General features: G+C 52.4%; 1 long non-coding RNA gene across 1 annotated transcript; it reads right to left on the reverse strand.

Moving 5' to 3' along the window:
• Positions 1–7,304: 7,304 nt before the first annotated feature.
• On the reverse strand, positions 7,305–8,576 carry LOC132475646 (uncharacterized). The gene is made up of 2 exons (XR_009529947.1): positions 8,357–8,576; positions 7,305–7,922 (listed from the first exon to the last, which is right to left on the reverse strand). It is a non-coding gene; the product is annotated as an uncharacterized LOC132475646 (long non-coding RNA).
• Between the last annotated feature and the right edge of the window lie 8,470 nt (positions 8,577–17,046).

Consider the following 17,046-nt stretch of genomic DNA (forward strand, 5'->3'; position numbering starts at 1 on the left):
TTGCGGCCGCTGTCGTGGTTGCGGCCGCTGTGGTTGTTGCGGGGGCTGCGGTGGTTGCGGGGGCTGCGGTGGTTGCGGGGGCTGTTGTGGTTGCGGCTACTGTTGTGCCCTCGCTAGAGGCTCCAGCCAGAATTGTCAGTGCCAAAAGCAGGGAGAAGAGCATTCTTCGGGCCATGTCTAGCAATGATAAAGATAAAGTTAGTCAAGAGGTCTCTGCATAGCCTGCACTCCGTTTCAGTATATTTTTGAAGTGTGAGACATTGCCCCAGTGCTGCCATTTTTTTGTGTTTTCTTTGCATTTCAAATAATTAGCTTCATATTGTTCTCGTATCGCCTAGAATCGATTGTTCTCAAACTATTTTAATTCAAAGGTTGATAGTTTGGTTGCAACAAAGAATCTCCCCCTCTTGAAAATTTTGAAATTTGAAATTATCAACAGATTGATCCCATATTTATGCATTTAAAATTACATAAATGTTCACATTTGGCCTTGCTCAAAGTATACTTAACTATTAATGATTAATGTGAAGATTATTATTCTATAATAATTTACTATTCTATATTGTAGGCTGTTTTAGTTATACCACATGTAGTATTATAATTGCGTGCAGGTGAATCCAACATGAGCCTACTTTTTTAGGAATAAACAAATTTATATTAAGAGATATCACTGGATTTAGCCCCTCACATTCGTAGGCCTATTGTTTTTACATTTGCATTAAGCAAATAAAACCGCTGGACACATTATCTTTGGTATAGGATTCAGAACACAAGTTGAACACAATAGTTAGTACAACTCACTTAGTAGCCTCAATAAAGTGGGTTTACTTACCAGTTTCCTTTTTCACAAGTACAAATCAATTCAGAGTAAAAGTGGGGTTAAGGTAGTCCGGCTCAGCTGGATAGGTTTCTTTCCTCTTCTAAAGTCTCTCTTGCAGATGTAGAAGTCTGAAGTCTGTGAATTGATGGACAGGGGATCTTTGTTCGGTATATAAAGGAAGAAGGAGGAACTTCATCGTGTTGGTAATACCTGATCTTGCGTGCATAAGACGTGGTGGAAACAATTCAGGGTGTGTCACCTACGTCGAACCTTTTGTCATCCTCCAGACGGTAAACCTCCCAAGACTCTTGCTAATGACAGACACATTTTTGTCTAATGATCCCCGTCATTGGCAAAATATGTGATGACCTGCTTTCAGTTTCAGATTCAGACAATTGTATTCATCCCATTTGATTTGCAGCACTATAAACACAACTTAAAATATAGCTGCATGCAGCAATGTGGGTGTCAAGCATAATGGGACTCGATAAACTAATTCTGCCGGACGGACGTAATCGGCTGGGTGGCTACATGACGACCGTCTCAGTAATCAGTTATGACGACAGCTGGTGGAATGAATTACAGCATTATGCGCGTATGGCACGCGGACGTAATCGGCTAGGTGGCAACATGACGACTGTATCGGCTAGGTGGCTACATGACGACTGTCTCGGTAATCGGTAATAACAACGGCTGGTGGAATGAACTCCAGCGTTATGCAAGTATGCGGCAAGAATTGCAGTTTATATTGTAAGTGGGCGGAATGGTAAATAAAGTCATTGTTGTTTGACGCCCCCCTGAGGTGAAAGGTCACCAAATTGTTTGACTGTCGAACAGGCTTTGTTGCTGAGAACAGGCTTACTTCCTGTTAGGCGGCTTTGCCGTCAAGTTTGATTAGCTGTCACGGCCAAACGGTTTTGAATTAGAAAATGCTGTTTGGCACGTTTGTTCGGCTTGGTCTGAAGATCATATAGGGCATGTTTCCACAGTTTCATGATGATTGGACATAATCTGTGGCCTGTGGATATGTAATGTTGATTTTGATAACTTTCACCATGGCGGCCAATTTCTGATGTTCCAATGGGAAATATTTATGTGCTATATGGGGCGGTTTGATAGTATCACCAGACATAGAGAATTTGTTCGAAATATACTTATGTGACGAGAGAGGAGTTAAAACACGTCTTTGTTAATTATAGCGCCCCCTAGAGGTCTATCACCAAATTCATTGAGTGTCCCCGCGATGACGTCATGGGTCTATGTACCAAGTATGGTTATGATATGTCAAAGTGCTGCTGAGATATTGGCGTATTTCCGGTTTGGTGGCTTCGCGGTCGAATTTGATTGGCTGTTGCGTATGTTTCCGTGAGAAATCATATACTAGCTATAACGGGAGGCAGGGGCGTATGGTGTATAGGGGCGATTTGGGCGACGCACTACCAACTGGGAGAAAGAGGATTTTTTTTCCAACAAATTCTATCACAGCAAAAGTAGTTTTCAGTGTTCTAGACATATTATCTGTCATTGTCCAATCAGAATCGTCAGATTCAAGTCGCGTTTAAAATGGTCCTGCCTCTATGGGCGAATTCATTGACGTGGAAAATCGCCCAAGCATTCTCCCATTGACTTTCATGTTAAAACTTTTTTCGGAAATTGAGCCTTCAATGCATTTTCAATGGGGATTTGGGACTCGCCCTAACGTGCTTGCGTCGTACGTAACTGAGGGAAGAGCGTGAAGGGATATCTTCGATCAAGTCACTTGCTAATTTCAACATGGCTGCTAATGTGTGCAATTCCGTTGAGTCTCTGAAAAAAGTTCCTTTTAGTCGACTATCCACTTCAGACAAAGTTAAGCTTAATTTGATCATGCAGCAAGCTCCCTCCCGCATCAAAAAAGTAAACGTTTTCTTTTCCGATCTGAGCGGTATTGCGTCATTCTTTTCCCGGTCACCGAAACGGTGCAGCGTTCTGGACAAGATTGTTTCACGAAGACTGCCCAGAGCTTCATCTACACAAGGTGGAATTTTAACAGCAGGATTGTCAACACTGTGTACGAGAGCCGAGATGTACCACTGTACCACGTTATCATGATCTACAACCTCCAGGAGACATTCTCTGAAACTGTGAGTTTGTTGAACATTCTCATAACTACTCCTATGACAACAGCTGAAGCTGAGAGATGTTTCTCAACTTTGAAAAGAATAAGACATTCCTGCGTAATTCAATGGGCCAGGAACGTCTGAATGCACTGGCCATGCTCTCCATGGAGAGGGAACTAGTCCTCAACATGCGTGATTTCAATGAAAAAGTCATTGACCGCTTTGCTGCACTGAAAGAGACGAGCAAAGGATCAGTACAAGTAATGTTCTCTCTCTCTCTCTCTCTCTCTCTCTCTCTCTCTCTCTCTCTCTCTCTCTCTCTCTCTCTCTCTCCCCCACCCCCCCTTCTCGTGAGGATGGACACTGGGTTATAGCGGCCCTCACAACCCACCCCCCCCCACCCTTTCCCCTGAGGATGGACACTGGGTTACAGTGGCCCTCACAACCCCACACCACCACCCCACCACTTTCTAGTGTTTATTATAGTTCTCTGCAAACCTATGGTGGCATCATGCCTTCAGTGTGCATATTGTGTGTCTCTGCAAACCTATGGTGGCATCATGCCTTCAGTGTGCATATTGTGTGTCTCTGCAAACCTATGGTGGCATCATGCCTTCAGTGTGTATATTGTATCTAGTTCTCTGCAAACCTATGGTGGCATCATGCCTTCAGTGTGCATATTGTATCTAGTTCTCTGCAAACCTATGGTGGCATCATGACTTCAGTGTGCATATTGTGTGTCTCTGCAAACCTATGGTGGCATCATGCCTTCAGTGTGCATATTGTGTGTCTCTGCAAACCTATGGTGGCATCATGCCTTCAGTGTGCATATTGTGTGTCTCTGCAAACCTATGGTGGCATCATGCCTTCAGTGTGCATATTGTGTGTCTCTGCAAACCTATGGTGGCATCATGCCTTCAGTGTGTATATTGTATCTAGTTCTCTGCAAACCTATGGTGGCATCATGCCTTCAGTGTGTATATTGTATATAGTTCTCTGCAAACCTATGGTGGTGGCATCATGCCTTCAGTGTGTATATTGTATCTAGTTCTCTGCAAACCTATGGTGGCATCATGACTTAAGTGTGCATATTGTGTATAGCTCTCTGCAAACCTATGGCGGCATCATGCCTTCAGTGTGTATATTGTATACAGTTCTCTGCAAACCTATGGTGGTGGCATCATGCCTTCAGTGTGTATATTGTATCTAGTTCTCTGCAAACCTATGGTGGCATCATGCCTTCAGTATGTACAGTATATTGTATATAGTTCTCTGCAAACCTATGGTGCCATCATGCCTTCAATGTGTATATTGTATACAGTTCTCTGCAAACCTATGGTGGCATCATGCCTTCAGTGTGCATATTGTATGTAGTTCTCTGCAAACCTATGGTGGCATCATGCCTTCAGTGTTTGTATATAGTTCTCTGCAAACCTATGGTGGCAGGAGCAGGTAGTGTCTGATATTAACCGGGGTATGGATTAGTTACCTTAACTCTTAACTTTAAGCCTACAGAATATGCATTCTAAAACCACAGACGAGGAGCCATAGGGGTCTCAGTAAGAGGCCATTTACATGGGGCGTCAGGGGTTCATCGAAATGCAAGCATTTGTTTTGAAACAGGAAGGCCAAGTAAAATCAATAGTGTTTAACATTTGGCTCCATTGTGCGTATATTTACATTATATTCTTATATAATTTATACTTAAAGGTAACCTGACTTATAATTATTATCTAAGTGAACTGAGAAATAGACTGGCGTCATTGACTACAGAGGGATGTCTTATCTGAGTCTTATCTGTTTGTCGGTCAACTCCGGACAGTCTGGGGTGTTGAATAACAATAGAACACGGTCTGGAGCCTGCCCCTCTTCCCTCTTTGGTACATTCCTCTCCACTATTATATTCTAACATTTGGCAAATATCCTTTTAAACCTTCATTATTTTCTACCACAGCTGCAAGCCAGGAAATAACATCACATTCTCTGGCGAGAATGTGACAGACATACCGGCGTACCATACGGACGTACCATATCGTACCATACAAATGGATCGCAGCATTATACATAACTTATAGACTTTTATACAATTCAAGGGTCGCTACAATATAATGGAATACGCTTACTATGTCCCTCTAGCCAACCCGAACCCTTCAATCTGTGTACAAAAAACACGATTTGTGCGTAGCCTATGCTAGAGTCCAGTTGTGCATTAGATCAGGGGTCCCCAACCTTTTCAGCACCAAGGACCGCTTTGATTCTCCAAAAAAATTCACGGACCGGTGGGGCGGGCCGGGGGGGGGGGGGGGGGGTTGGGTTATGTTGCGCAGAGGTTGCCAATTTGTTGATATTTTCATATAGTGTTGTGCATGCATTCATTTAAAATAACTAGTTCCAGTTATTTATGAACAGTGAAGGTAACAAACTCTTAAAAAAGAACGTGAACTTGAACAAGTGAAAAATGAACAACTATGAACTATTGAACTAAACTTGAAGTAACATCTATCAAGTGTAAACATGCACAACACTAAATGTCAGTAAGGGAACTTAAAGGACAATTCCGGTATTTTGAACATTGAGCCCCCTTTCTGGTTTGTTTAGGATGAAATAGAGTGTGTGACACCGAAATTTGAACTATTAGTCCTTTCTCGGGTATTTGGCTCATTTTGAATCGCTCCTGCCTGCTTCACAATGGTTGTCTGTGTGCATACACAAACCTGTCAACCCAGCAACCCTAAACGTTCGTTTTCAAAAATGTGCAAGTAACCGAGTGGTTAGTGGCATTCGTGAAGTTTAAAAAAAATATATCGGCGCAATATATGTTTTACACCCGTGTTAGTTGCTAAATTGAACTATTTTTTCAGATACCTCACAACCGCATATAAACTTCCGCACAAGGTCCCACTCCGTGCAGCACCTACTTTCGACTTCCGTCGGCATCTGCCTGCACTTCCCACAGGCACACCACCCGCCCGTGATCCTGGGGGGACCGCTTCAGCCGGAGCTTCAGGCGCCTCCGTAGCCCTAGCCTCCATCTCACGTAGCTCCTCTTGGGTGAATTCTGGTTCAAAACGATATCCTCTGCCGTCGAAATCGAGTGCGTCCTCCAGAAGCCACCTTTCATAATCCATTTTCAGTGATTTTCTATGTGATTTTCCCTAATCCGAAGTGCTCACGGTACAAGACTTCAAACCAACGTAAACAGCCCACCTTTCCGGTTCGGCGGAGTAATATCATCGTGCAGTAATGAGTCTTCCAACTGAAATCAACTGGCGATAAATGTGCAATAAAACACGACAGAAACCATATATTGCGCCGATATATTTTTTTTTAAACTTCACGAATGCCACTAACCACTCGGTTACTTGCAAATTTTTTAAAACGAACGTTTAGGGTTGCTGGGTTGACAGGTTTGTGTATGCACACAGACAACCATTGTGAAGCAGGCAGGAGCGATTCAAAATGAGCCAAATACCCGAGAAAGGACTAATAGTTCAAATTTCGGTGTCACCCACTCTATTTCATCCTAAACAAACCAGAAAGGGGGCTCAATGTTCAAAATACCGGAATTGTCCTTTAACGCACGTTTTTTTTTTTGAGGCCACAGAATAGGCTACAATTCATTTTAATCGGTGGGAGCGCTGTGCTTGTTTCCCTGCAACAAGAAGGTTCCATCTGGGGGTGATGGAAGACAGTGACACCCTTAGCGTGTTTCAAATGTCCAATCGATTGCGCAATTTTGTTTTGGTTGCAGTCATTGCCGAAAACCCGGCATCGCATAGGTACGTGGTGGGAAATGGAAGCATTGTTTTCAGCGCTTTTACGGATATCTCGGGATACTCAGCTTTGGTTTTGATCCAAAAGCCCGCCAGAGAGGTTTGCTGAAACACACTTTTAAGACCACCATCATTAGCTATTTCGATCATTTGATCTTCCTCCTGCACTGACAAGTGATTCGGGAAATTGACAAATGGGTTGCGGATCCACTCATTCATATAGACTTATGGCATGTAAAAGAGTGACAGTATTGCAAAGTAAATTGAGTTTATTAAGTGTGCATGCATTTTGCATGATTTTTTTTAATTTATTTTTTCTATTCTTGTCGTAGCCTACTAACCTACGGCCCGGTTAGAAATGTCCCGCGGCCGGTACGGGCCACAGGTTGGGGACCGCTGCATTAGATGACAGATGATAAGCCCATCTTTCCAATTAGCTTGTGTGGAGCGCAGATGCATACCACCTATCACCTTGAATGGTCATGACCTTGATTGAAGAGATCGGGTTGCTCTAGTCTAGCATGTAAAATAATCCAATATAGGCCATTCCATCATGTAATGACCAGAAATTAGGTAAAGCATGGTTGCGTTACAAAGTAGGCAAGAACAGAATCAAGTTGACTGGTATATTTTATTTAACAAACAAATAAAACATACTAGTTGTTGCAACAAAGTGCATAACAATCGGATCATACCACCACTGTTTGAATGCATGTTTTTTCTGTGAGCAGAATTTACTTAATTTAATACTGCTCTTAATTTTCGTGCTTAGATAATCACAAATCGCAAGTTTATTTAACATACAAGCCAGTATCGTTTCTGCCATCCAGTGGCATCATTCAACGAAGAGAGAGGGGACGAACATTGGTTCAGTGCCTGATAACCTGTCGGTCTGAGACTTACACAATAAATACATGACACATACAATGGAATGCGTGGAAATATACACAAAACTCATAACTCACCCAAAGGCAAACAAAAGGACAAAATTGTTAGAAAAATAAATAGCTCCTTCTTTAAGGCTAATTTCTAGGCATCGTCATGGGCCTTTAATTAACAATATCCTTCCATTAATGAACTGAGGATTGAAAAATACAAAGTATTTTACGAATTGTTCATATATTTTTGATGTAGTTAATATATGTAATGTAGGTTTTTGCCACTTTTGGACCTTCTTAAAGCTGCTTTATAGCAAGGTCAGACCCATGGTCCCTAGGATGATGAGCAGAGCTGAAAATAGAGAGAAAGAGATTAAGTTATTTCATAATTGCATTAAACGTTGCTTTTACGATTAACAGACAACTAGTGGCTACTTTAAAGTGAGGCCTAGACAACTATTTCTGCTGAAGCAGATATTGCCTTGCTAGCAGTTAAGATAGTGGATTAGTGGACAGCCTAGCTATAGGTTAACAGGGTAGCCTAGCTAGAGGTTAACAGGGTAGCCTAGCTAGAGGTTAACTGGGCATCCTAGCTAGAGGTTAAGTGGGCAGCCTAGCTAGAAGTCTAGCCTGCAGCATACTGGAGCGGGCAACTTTACTTGAGGTTTAGCTGGTAGCCTAGCAAGCACTTAAGTGGCAGGCCTAGCTAGAGATTAAGCGGGCAGCCTAGCTCATGGATTAGCATGCAGATACCGGTTTAGCAGGGAGCCTTGCTAGTCCGCCTACCTTGTGACAGTGCCTGGTAGGTTGGCCTGCCGCCGGCGGAGGAGGCGGAGGCTGCTGTTGTTGTTGCGCCTGCTGCTGTTGTTGTTGCGCCTGCTGTGGTTGTTGCGCCTTCTGCTGTTGTGGTGGCGCCTGCTGCTGTTGTTGTTGCGCCTGCTGTTGTTGTGGTTGCGCCTGCTGCTGTTGTGGTTGCGCCTGCTGCTGATGTGGTTGCGCCTGCTGCTGTTGTGGTTGCGCCTGCTGCTGTTGTGGTTGCGCCTGCTGCTGTTGTGGTTGCGCCTGCTGCTGTTGTTGCGCCTGCTGTGGTTGTTGTTGCGCCTGCTGCTGTTGTTGTTGCGCCTACTGCTGTTGTTGCGCCTGCTGCTGTTGTGGTTGCATCTGCTGTGGTTGTTGCGCCTGCTGCTGTTGTGGTTGCGCCTGCAGTTGTTGTTGTTGCGCCTGCAGTTGTTGTGGTTGCGCCTGCTGTGGTTGTTGCGCCTGCTGCTGTGGTTGTTGCGCCTGCTGCTGTTGTGGTTGCGCCTGCTGCTGTTGTGGTTGCGCCTGCTGCTGTTGTGGTTGCGCCTGCTGCTGTTGTGGTTGCGTCTGCTGTGGTTGTTGCGCCTACTGCTGTTGTTGTTGCGCCTGCTGCTGTTGTGGTTGCGTCTGCTGTGGTTGTTGCGCCTGCTGCTGTTGTGGTTGCGCCTGCAGTTCTTGTGGTTGCGCCTGCAGTTGTTGTTGTTGCGCCTGCTGCTGCTGGGGTTGTGGCGGCTGTCGTGGTTGCAGCTGCTGTGGTTGTTGCGCCTGCTGCTGTTGTTGTTGCGCCTTCTGCTGTTGTTATTGCGCCTGCTGTGGTTGTTGCGCCTGCTGCTGTTGTGGTTGCGCCCGCTGCTGTTGTGGTTGCGCCTGCTGCTGTTGTGGTTGCGCCTGCTGCTGTTGTTGTTGCGCCTGCTGCTGTTGTGGTTGCGCCTGCTGCTGTTGTGGTTGCGTCTGCTGTGGTTGTTGCGCCTACTGCTGTTGTTGTTGCGCCTGCTGCTGTTGTGGTTGCGTCTGCTGTGGTTGTTGCGCCTGCTGCTGTTGTGGTTGCGCCTGCAGATGTTGTTGTTGCGCCTGCAGTTGTTGTGGTTGCGCCTGCTGTGGTTGTTGCGCCTGCTGCTGTTGTGGTTGCGTCTGCAGTTGTTGTGGTTGCGCCTGCAGTTGTTGTTGCGCCTGCTGCTGCTGGGGTTGTGGCGGCTGTCGTGGTTGCAGCTGCTGTGGTTGTTGCGCCTGCTGCTGCTGTTGTTGTTGCGCCTACTGTGGTTGTTGTGCCTGCTGCTGTTGTTGCGCCTGCTGCTGTTGTTATTGCGCCTGCTGTGGTTGTTGTGCCTGCTGCTGCTGGGGTTGTGGCGGCTGTCGTGGTTGCAGCTGCTGTGGTTGTTGCGCCTGCTGCTGCTGTTGTTGTTGCGCCTACTGTGGTTGTTGTGCCTGCTGCTGTTGTTGCGCCTGCTGCTGTTGTTATTGCGCCTGCTGTGGTTGTTGTGCCTGCTGCTGTTGTGGTTGCGCCTGCTGCTGTTGTGGTTGCGCCTGCAGTTGTTGTTGCGCCTGCTGCTGCTGGGGTTGTGGCGGCTGTCGTGGTTGCAGCTGCTGTGGTTGTTGTGCCTGCTGCTGTTGTTGCGCCTGCTGCTGTTGTTATTGCGCCTGCTGTGGTTGTTGTGCCTGCTGCTGTTGTGGTTGCGCCTGCTGCTGTTGTGGTTGCGCCTGCAGTTGTTGTTGCGCCTGCTGCTGCTGGGGTTGTGGCGGCTGTCGTGGTTGCAGCTGCTGTGGTTGTTGCGCCTGCTGCTGTTGTTGTTGCGCCTGCTGCTGTTGTTGTTGCGCCTACTGTGGTTGTTGTGCCTGCTGCTGTTGTTGCGCCTGCTGCTGTTGTTATTGCGCCTGCTGTGGTTGTTGTGCCTGCTGCTGTTGTGGTTGCGCCTGCTGCTGTTGTGGTTGCACCTGCTTCTGTTGTGATTGCGCCTGCTGCTGTTGTGGTTGCGCCTGCTGCTGTTGTGGTTGCGCCTGCTGCTGTTGTTGTTGCGCCTGCTGCTGTTGTGGTTGCGCCTGCTGCTGTTGTGGTTGCGCCTGAGGTTGTTGTGGTTGCGCCTGCTGCTGTTGATGTTGCGCCTGCTGCTGTTGTGGTCGCACCTGCTGTGGTTGTTGTTGCGCCTGCTGCTGTTGTGGTTGCGCCTGCAGTTGTTGTGGTTGCGCCTGCTGCTGTTGTGGTTGCGCCTGCTGTGGTTGTTGCGCCTGCTGCTGTTGTTGCGCCTGCTGTTGTTGTTGCGCCTGCTGTTGTGATTGTGGCCGCTGTTGTGGTTGTGCCTGCTGCTGGTGTTGTTGCAGCTGCTGTGGTTGCACCTGCTTTTGTTGTAGTGCCTGCTGTTGTGGTTGCGGCCGCTGTTGTGGCTGCGACCGCTGTATTTGCTGCTGCGGTGGTGGTTGCGGCTGCGGTGGTAGTTGCAGGGGCTGCAGTGGTTGCGGCTGCCGTGGTGGCTGCGGCTGCGGTGGTAGTTGCAGGGGCTGCGGTGGTTGCGGCTGCTGTGGTGGTTGCGGCTGCCGTGGTGGTTGCGTCTGCCGTGTTGGTTGCGGCTGCTGTGGTGGTTGCGGCTGCCGTGGTGGTTGCGGCTGCCGTGGTGGTTGCGGCCGCCGTGGTGGTTGCGGCTGCTTCTGTTGTGATTGCGCCTGCTGCTGTTGTGGTTGCGCCTGCTGCTGTTTTTGTTGCGCCTGCTGCTGTTGTGGTTGCGCCTGCTGCTGTTGCGGTGGTTGCGGCTGCCGTGGTGGTTGCGTCTGCCGTGTTGGTTGCGGCTGCTGTGGTGGTTGCGGCTGCCGTGGTGGTTGCGGCTGCCGTGGTGGTTGCGGCCGCCGTGGTGGTTGCGGCTGCTTCTGTTGTGGTTGCGGCTGCTTCTGTTGTGATTGCGCCTGCTGCTGTTGTGGTTGCGCCTGCTGCTGTTTTTGTTGCGCCTGCTGCTGTTGTTGTTGCGCCTGCTGCTGTTGTGGTTGCGCCTGCTGCTGTTGCGGTGGTTGCGGCTGCCGTGGTGGCTGCGGCTGCGGTGGTAGTTGCAGGGGCTGCGGTGGTTGCGGCTGCTGTGGTGGTTGCGGCTGCCGTGGTGGTTGCGTCTGCCGTGTTGATTGCGGCTGCCGTGGTGGTTGCGGCCGCCGTGGTGGTTGCGGCTGCCGTGGTGGTTGCGGCCGCCGTGGTGGTTGCGGCCGCTTTGGTGGTTTCGGCCGCCGTGGTGGTTGCGGCTGCGGTGGTGGTTGCGGCTGCGGTGGTAGTTGCAGGGGCTGCAGTGGTTGCGGCTGCCGTGGTGGCTGCGGCTGCGGTGGTAGTTGCAGGGGCTGCGGTGGTTGCGGCTGCTGTGGTGGTTGCGGCTGCCGTGGTGGTTGCGTCTGCCGTGTTGGTAGTTGCAGGGGCTGCGGTGGTTGCGGCTGCCGTGGTGGCTGCGGCTGCGGTGGTAGTTGCAGGGGCTGCGGTGGTTGCGGCTGCCGTGGTGGCTGCGGCTGCGGTGGTGGTTGCGGCCGCCGTGGTGGTTGCGGCTGCGGTGGTGGTTGCGGTGGTAGTTGCAGGGGCTGCAGTGGTTGCGGCTGCCGTGGTGGCTGCGGCTGCGGTGGTAGTTGCAGGGGCTGCGGTGGTTGCGGCTGCCGTGGTGGCTGCGGCTGCGGTGGTAGTTGCAGGGGCTGCGGTGGTTGCGGCTGCTGTGGTGGTTGCGGCTGCCGTGGTGGTTGCGTCTGCCGTGTTGGTTGCGGCTGCTGTGGTGGTTGCGGCTGCCGTGGTGGTTGCGGCTGCCGTGGTGGTTGCGGCCGCCGTGGTGGTTGCGGCTGCTTCTGTTGTGGTTGCGGCTGCTTCTGTTGTGATTGCGCCTGCTGCTGTTGTGGTTGCGCCTGCTGCTGTTTTTGTTGCGCCTGCTGCTGTTGTTGTTGCGCCTGCTGCTGTTGTGGTTGCGCCTGCTGCTGTTGCGGTGGTTGCGGCTGCCGTGGTGGCTGCGGCTGCGGTGGTAGTTGCAGGGGCTGCGGTGGTTGCGGCTGCTGTGGTGGTTGCGGCTGCCGTGGTGGTTGCGTCTGCCGTGTTGATTGCGGCTGCCGTGGTGGTTGCGGCCGCCGTGGTGGTTGCGGCCGCCGTGGTGGTTGCGGCCGCTTTGGTGGTTGCGGCCGCCGTGGTGGTTGCGGCTGCGGTGGTGGTTGCGGTGGTAGTTGCAGGGGCTGCAGTGGTTGCGGCTGCCGTGGTGGCTGCGGCTGCGGTGGTAGTTGCAGGGGCTGCGGTGGTTGCGGCTGCCGTGGTGGCTGCGGCTGCGGTGGTAGTTGCAGGGGCTGCGGTGGTTGCGGCTGCTGTGGTGGTTGCGGCTGCCGTGGTGGTTGCGTCTGCCGTGTTGATTGCGGCTGCCGTGGTGGTTGCGGCCGCCGTGGTGGTGGCGGCCGCCGTGGTGGTTGCGGCCGCTTTGGTGGTTGCGGCCGCCGTGGTGGTTGCGGCTGCGGTGGTGGTTGCGGTGGTAGTTGCAGGGGCTGCAGTGGTTGCGGCTGCCGTGGTGGCTGCGGCTGCGGTGGTAGTTGCAGGGGCTGCGGTGGTTGCGGCTGCCGTGGTGGCTGCGGCTGCGGTGGTAGTTGCAGGGGCTGCGGTGGTTGCGGCTGCTGTGGTGGTTGCGGCTGCCGTGGTGGTTGCGTCTGCCGTGTTGGTTGCGGCTGCCGTGGTGGTTGCGGCTGCCGTGGTGGTTGCGGCCGCCGTGGTGGTTGCGGCCGCTTTGGTGGTTTCGGCCGCCGTGGTGGTTGCGGCTGCGGTGGTGGTTGCGGCTGCGGTGGTAGTTGCAGGGGCTGCAGTGGTTGCGGCTGCCGTGGTGGCTGCGGCTGCGGTGGTAGTTGCAGGGGCTGCGGTGGTTGCGGCTGCTGTGGTGGTTGCGGCTGCCGTGGTGGTTGCGTCTGCCGTGTTGGTTGCGGCTGCTGTGGTGGTTGCGGCTGCCGTGGTGGTTGCGGCTGCCGTGGTGGTTGCGGCTGCCGTGGCGGTTGCAGCCGCCGTGGTGGTTGCGGCCGCCGTGGTGGTTGCGGCTGCTTCTGTTGTGGTTGCGCCTGCTGCTGTTGTGGTTGCGCCTGCTGCTGTTGTTGTTGCGCCTGCTGCTGTTGTGGTTGCGCCTGCTGCTGTTGTGGTTGCGCCTGCTGCTGTTGTGGTTGCGCCTGCTGCTGTGGTGGTTGCGGCCGCCGTGGTGGTTGCGGCCGCTTTGGTGGTTGCGGCCGCCGTGGTGGTTGCGGCTGCGGTGGTGGTTGCGGTGGTAGTTGCAGGGGCTGCAGTGGTTGCGGCTGCCGTGGTGGCTGCGGCTGCGGTGGTAGTTGCAGGGGCTGCGGTGGTTGCGGCTGCCGTGGTGGCTGCGGCTGCGGTGGTAGTTGCAGGGGCTGCGGTGGTTGCGGCTGCTGTGGTGGTTGCGGCTGCCGTGGTGGTTGCGTCTGCCGTGTTGGTTGCGGCTGCCGTGGTGGTTGCGGCTGCCGTGGTGGTTGCGGCCGCCGTGGTGGTTGCGGCCGCTTTGGTGGTTTCGGCCGCCGTGGTGGTTGCGGCTGCGGTGGTGGTTGCGGCTGCGGTGGTAGTTGCAGGGGCTGCAGTGGTTGCGGCTGCCGTGGTGGCTGCGGCTGCGGTGGTAGTTGCAGGGGCTGCGGTGGTTGCGGCTGCTGTGGTGGTTGCGGCTGCCGTGGTGGTTGCGTCTGCCGTGTTGGTTGCGGCTGCTGTGGTGGTTGCGGCTGCCGTGGTGGTTGCGGCTGCCGTGGTGGTTGCGGCTGCCGTGGCGGTTGCGGCCGCCGTGGTGGTTGCGGCCGCCGTGGTGGTTGCGGCTGCTTCTGTTGTGGTTGCGCCTGCTGCTGTTGTGGTTGCGCCTGCTGCTGTTGTTGTTGCGCCTGCTGCTGTTGTGGTTGCGCCTGCTGCTGTTGTGGTTGCGCCTGCTGCTGTTGTGGTTGTGCCTGCTGCTGTTGTGGTTGCGCCTGAGGTTGTTGTGGTTGCGCCTGCTGCTGTTGTTGTTGCTCCTGCTGCTGTTGTGGTCGCACCTGCTGTGGTTGTTGTTGCGCCTGCTGCTGTTGTGGTTGCGCCTGCAGTTGTTGTGGTTGCGCCTGCTGCTGTTGTGGTTGCACCTGCTGTGGTTGTTGCGCCTGCTGCTGTTGTTGCGCCTGCTGTTGTGATTGTGGCCGCTGTTGTGGTTGTGCCTGCTGCTGGTGTTGTTGCAGCTGCTGTGGTTGCACCTGCTTTTGTTGTAGTGCCTGCTGTTGTGGTTGCGGCCGCTGTTGTGGTTGCGGCCGCTGTTGTTGCTGCTGCGGTGGTGGTTGCGGCTGCGGTGGTAGTTGCAGGGGCTGCGGTGGTTGCGGCTGCCGTGGTGGCTGCGGCTGCGGTGGTAGTTGCAGGGGCTGCGGTGGTTGCGGCTGCCGTGGTGGTTGCGTCTGCCGTGTTGGTTGCGGCTGCCGTGGTGGTTGCGGCTGCCGTGGTGGTTGCGGCTGCCGTGGTGGTTGCGGCCGCCGTGGTGGTTGCGGCTGCTTCTGTTGTGGTTGCGGCTGCTTCGGTTGTGATTGCGCCTGCTGCTGTTGTGGTTGCCCCTGCTGCTGTTTTTGTTGCGCCTGCTGCTGTTGTTGTTGCGCCTGCTGCTGTTGTGGTTGCGCCTGCTGCTGTTGTGGTTGCGCCTGAGGTTGTTGTGGTTGCGCCTGCTGCTGTTGTTGTTGCTCCTGCTGCTGTTGTGGTCGCACCTGCTGTGGTTGTTGTTGCGCCTGCTGCTGTTGTGGTTGCGCCTGCAGTTGTTGTGGTTGCGCCTGCTGCTGTTGTGGTTGCGCCTGCTGTGGTTGTTGCGCCTGCTGCTGTTGTTGCGCCTGCTGTTGTGATTGTGGCCGCTGTTGTGGTTGTGCCTGCTGCTGGTGTTGTTGCAGCTGCTGTGGTTGCACCTGCTTTTGTTGTAGTGCCTGCTGTTGTGGTTGCGGCCGCTGTTGTGGTTGCGGCCGCTGTTGTTGCTGCTGCGGTGGTGGTTGCGGCTGCGGTGGTAGTTGCAGGGGCTGCGGTGGTTGCGGCTGCCGTGGTGGCTGCGGCTGCGGTGGTAGTTGCAGGGGCTGCGGTGGTTGCGGCTGCCGTGGTGGTTGCGTCTGCCGTGTTGGTTGCGGCTGCCGTGGTGGTTGCGGCTGCCGTGGTGGTTGCGGCTGCCGTGGTGGTTGCGGCCGCCGTGGTGGTTGCGGCTGCTTCTGTTGTGGTTGCGGCTGCTTCGGTTGTGATTGCGCCTGCTGCTGTTGTGGTTGCGCCTGCTGCTGTTTTTGTTGCGCCTGCTGCTGTTGTGGTTGCGCCTGCAGTTGTTGTGGTTGCGCCTGCTGCTGTTGTGGTTGCGCCTGCTGTGGTTGTTGCGCCTGCTGCTGTTGTTGCGCCTGCTGCTGTTGTTGCGCCTGCTGTTGTGATTGTGGCCGCTGTTGTGGTTGTGCCTGCTGCTGGTGTTGTTGCAGCTGCTGTGGTTGCACCTGCTTTTGTTGTAGTGCCTGCTGTTGTGGTTGCGGCCGCTGTTGTGGTTGCGGCCGCTGTTGTTGCTGCTGCGGTGGTGGTTGCGGCTGCGGTGGTAGTTGCAGGGGCTGCGGTGGTTGCGGCTGCGGTGGTAGTTGCAGGGGCTGCGGTGGTTGCGGCTGCTGTGGTGGTTGCGGCTGCCGTGGTGGTTGCGTCTGCCGTGTTGGTTGCGGCTGCCGTGGTGGTTGCGGCTGCCGTGGTGGTTGCGGCCGCTGTGGTGGTTGCGGCCGCTGTGGTGGTTGCGGCCGCCGTGGTGGTTGCGGCCGCTGTGATGGTTGCGGCCGCTGTGGTGGTTGCGGCTGCCGTGGTTGTTGCGGGGGTTGTGGTGGTTGCGGCTGCCGCGGTGGTGGTTGCGGCTGCTGTTGTGGTGGTTGCGGCTACTGTTGTGCCCTGGCTAGAGGCTCCAGCCAGAATGGTCAGTGCCAAAAGCAGGAAGAACAGCATTCCGCCGGCCATGTCTAGCAATGGTAAAGTTAAAGTTGTGAGACATTGCCCCAGTGCTGCCATTTTTAGCGTTTGCTAGCATTTCAAATAATTGTGTTCAAATTGTTTTTGTATCGCCTAGAACAGATTGTTCTCAAACTATTTTAATTCAAAGGTTCATAGTTTGGTTACAACAAAGAATCTCCCCCTCTTAAAAAATAACACAATTTTGAAAATACCAACAAATTGATCCCATATTTAATGCATTTAATATAACCTAAATGTACACATTTGGCCTTGCTTAAAGTATACTATAAATGATTAATATGAAGATTATTATTCTATAATAAATTACTATTCTATATCGTAGGCTGGTTTAGTTATACCACATGTATTATTATAACTGTGTGTAGGCGAACCCAACATGAGCCTACTTTTTAGGAATAAACAAATTTATATTAAGAGATATCACTGGATTTAGCCCCTCGCATACGTAGGCCTATTGTTTTACATTTGCATTAAGCAAATAAAACCACTGGACACATTATCTTTGGTATAGGATTCAGGACACAAGGTGCCTTATACAGGCCCGTCGCTATGGGCGGGCCATAGGGGGCCGGGCCCCCCCCCCCCACCATGCTTGTGCCCCCCCACTTGAGGCACAGATCTCAAAAAAAGAAAAAAATATGCATATATGTTATGTTATTATTTATATTATTAACGCTCCGTTCACTTGCATGGGCCCTTCACAACTTCTGGCGGTGAATTATATTTGATAATTCACCGTTGC

This window comes from Gadus macrocephalus, chromosome 17 (genome assembly GCF_031168955.1).
Source record: "Gadus macrocephalus chromosome 17, ASM3116895v1".
Taxonomy (NCBI): domain Eukaryota; kingdom Metazoa; phylum Chordata; class Actinopteri; order Gadiformes; family Gadidae; genus Gadus; species Gadus macrocephalus.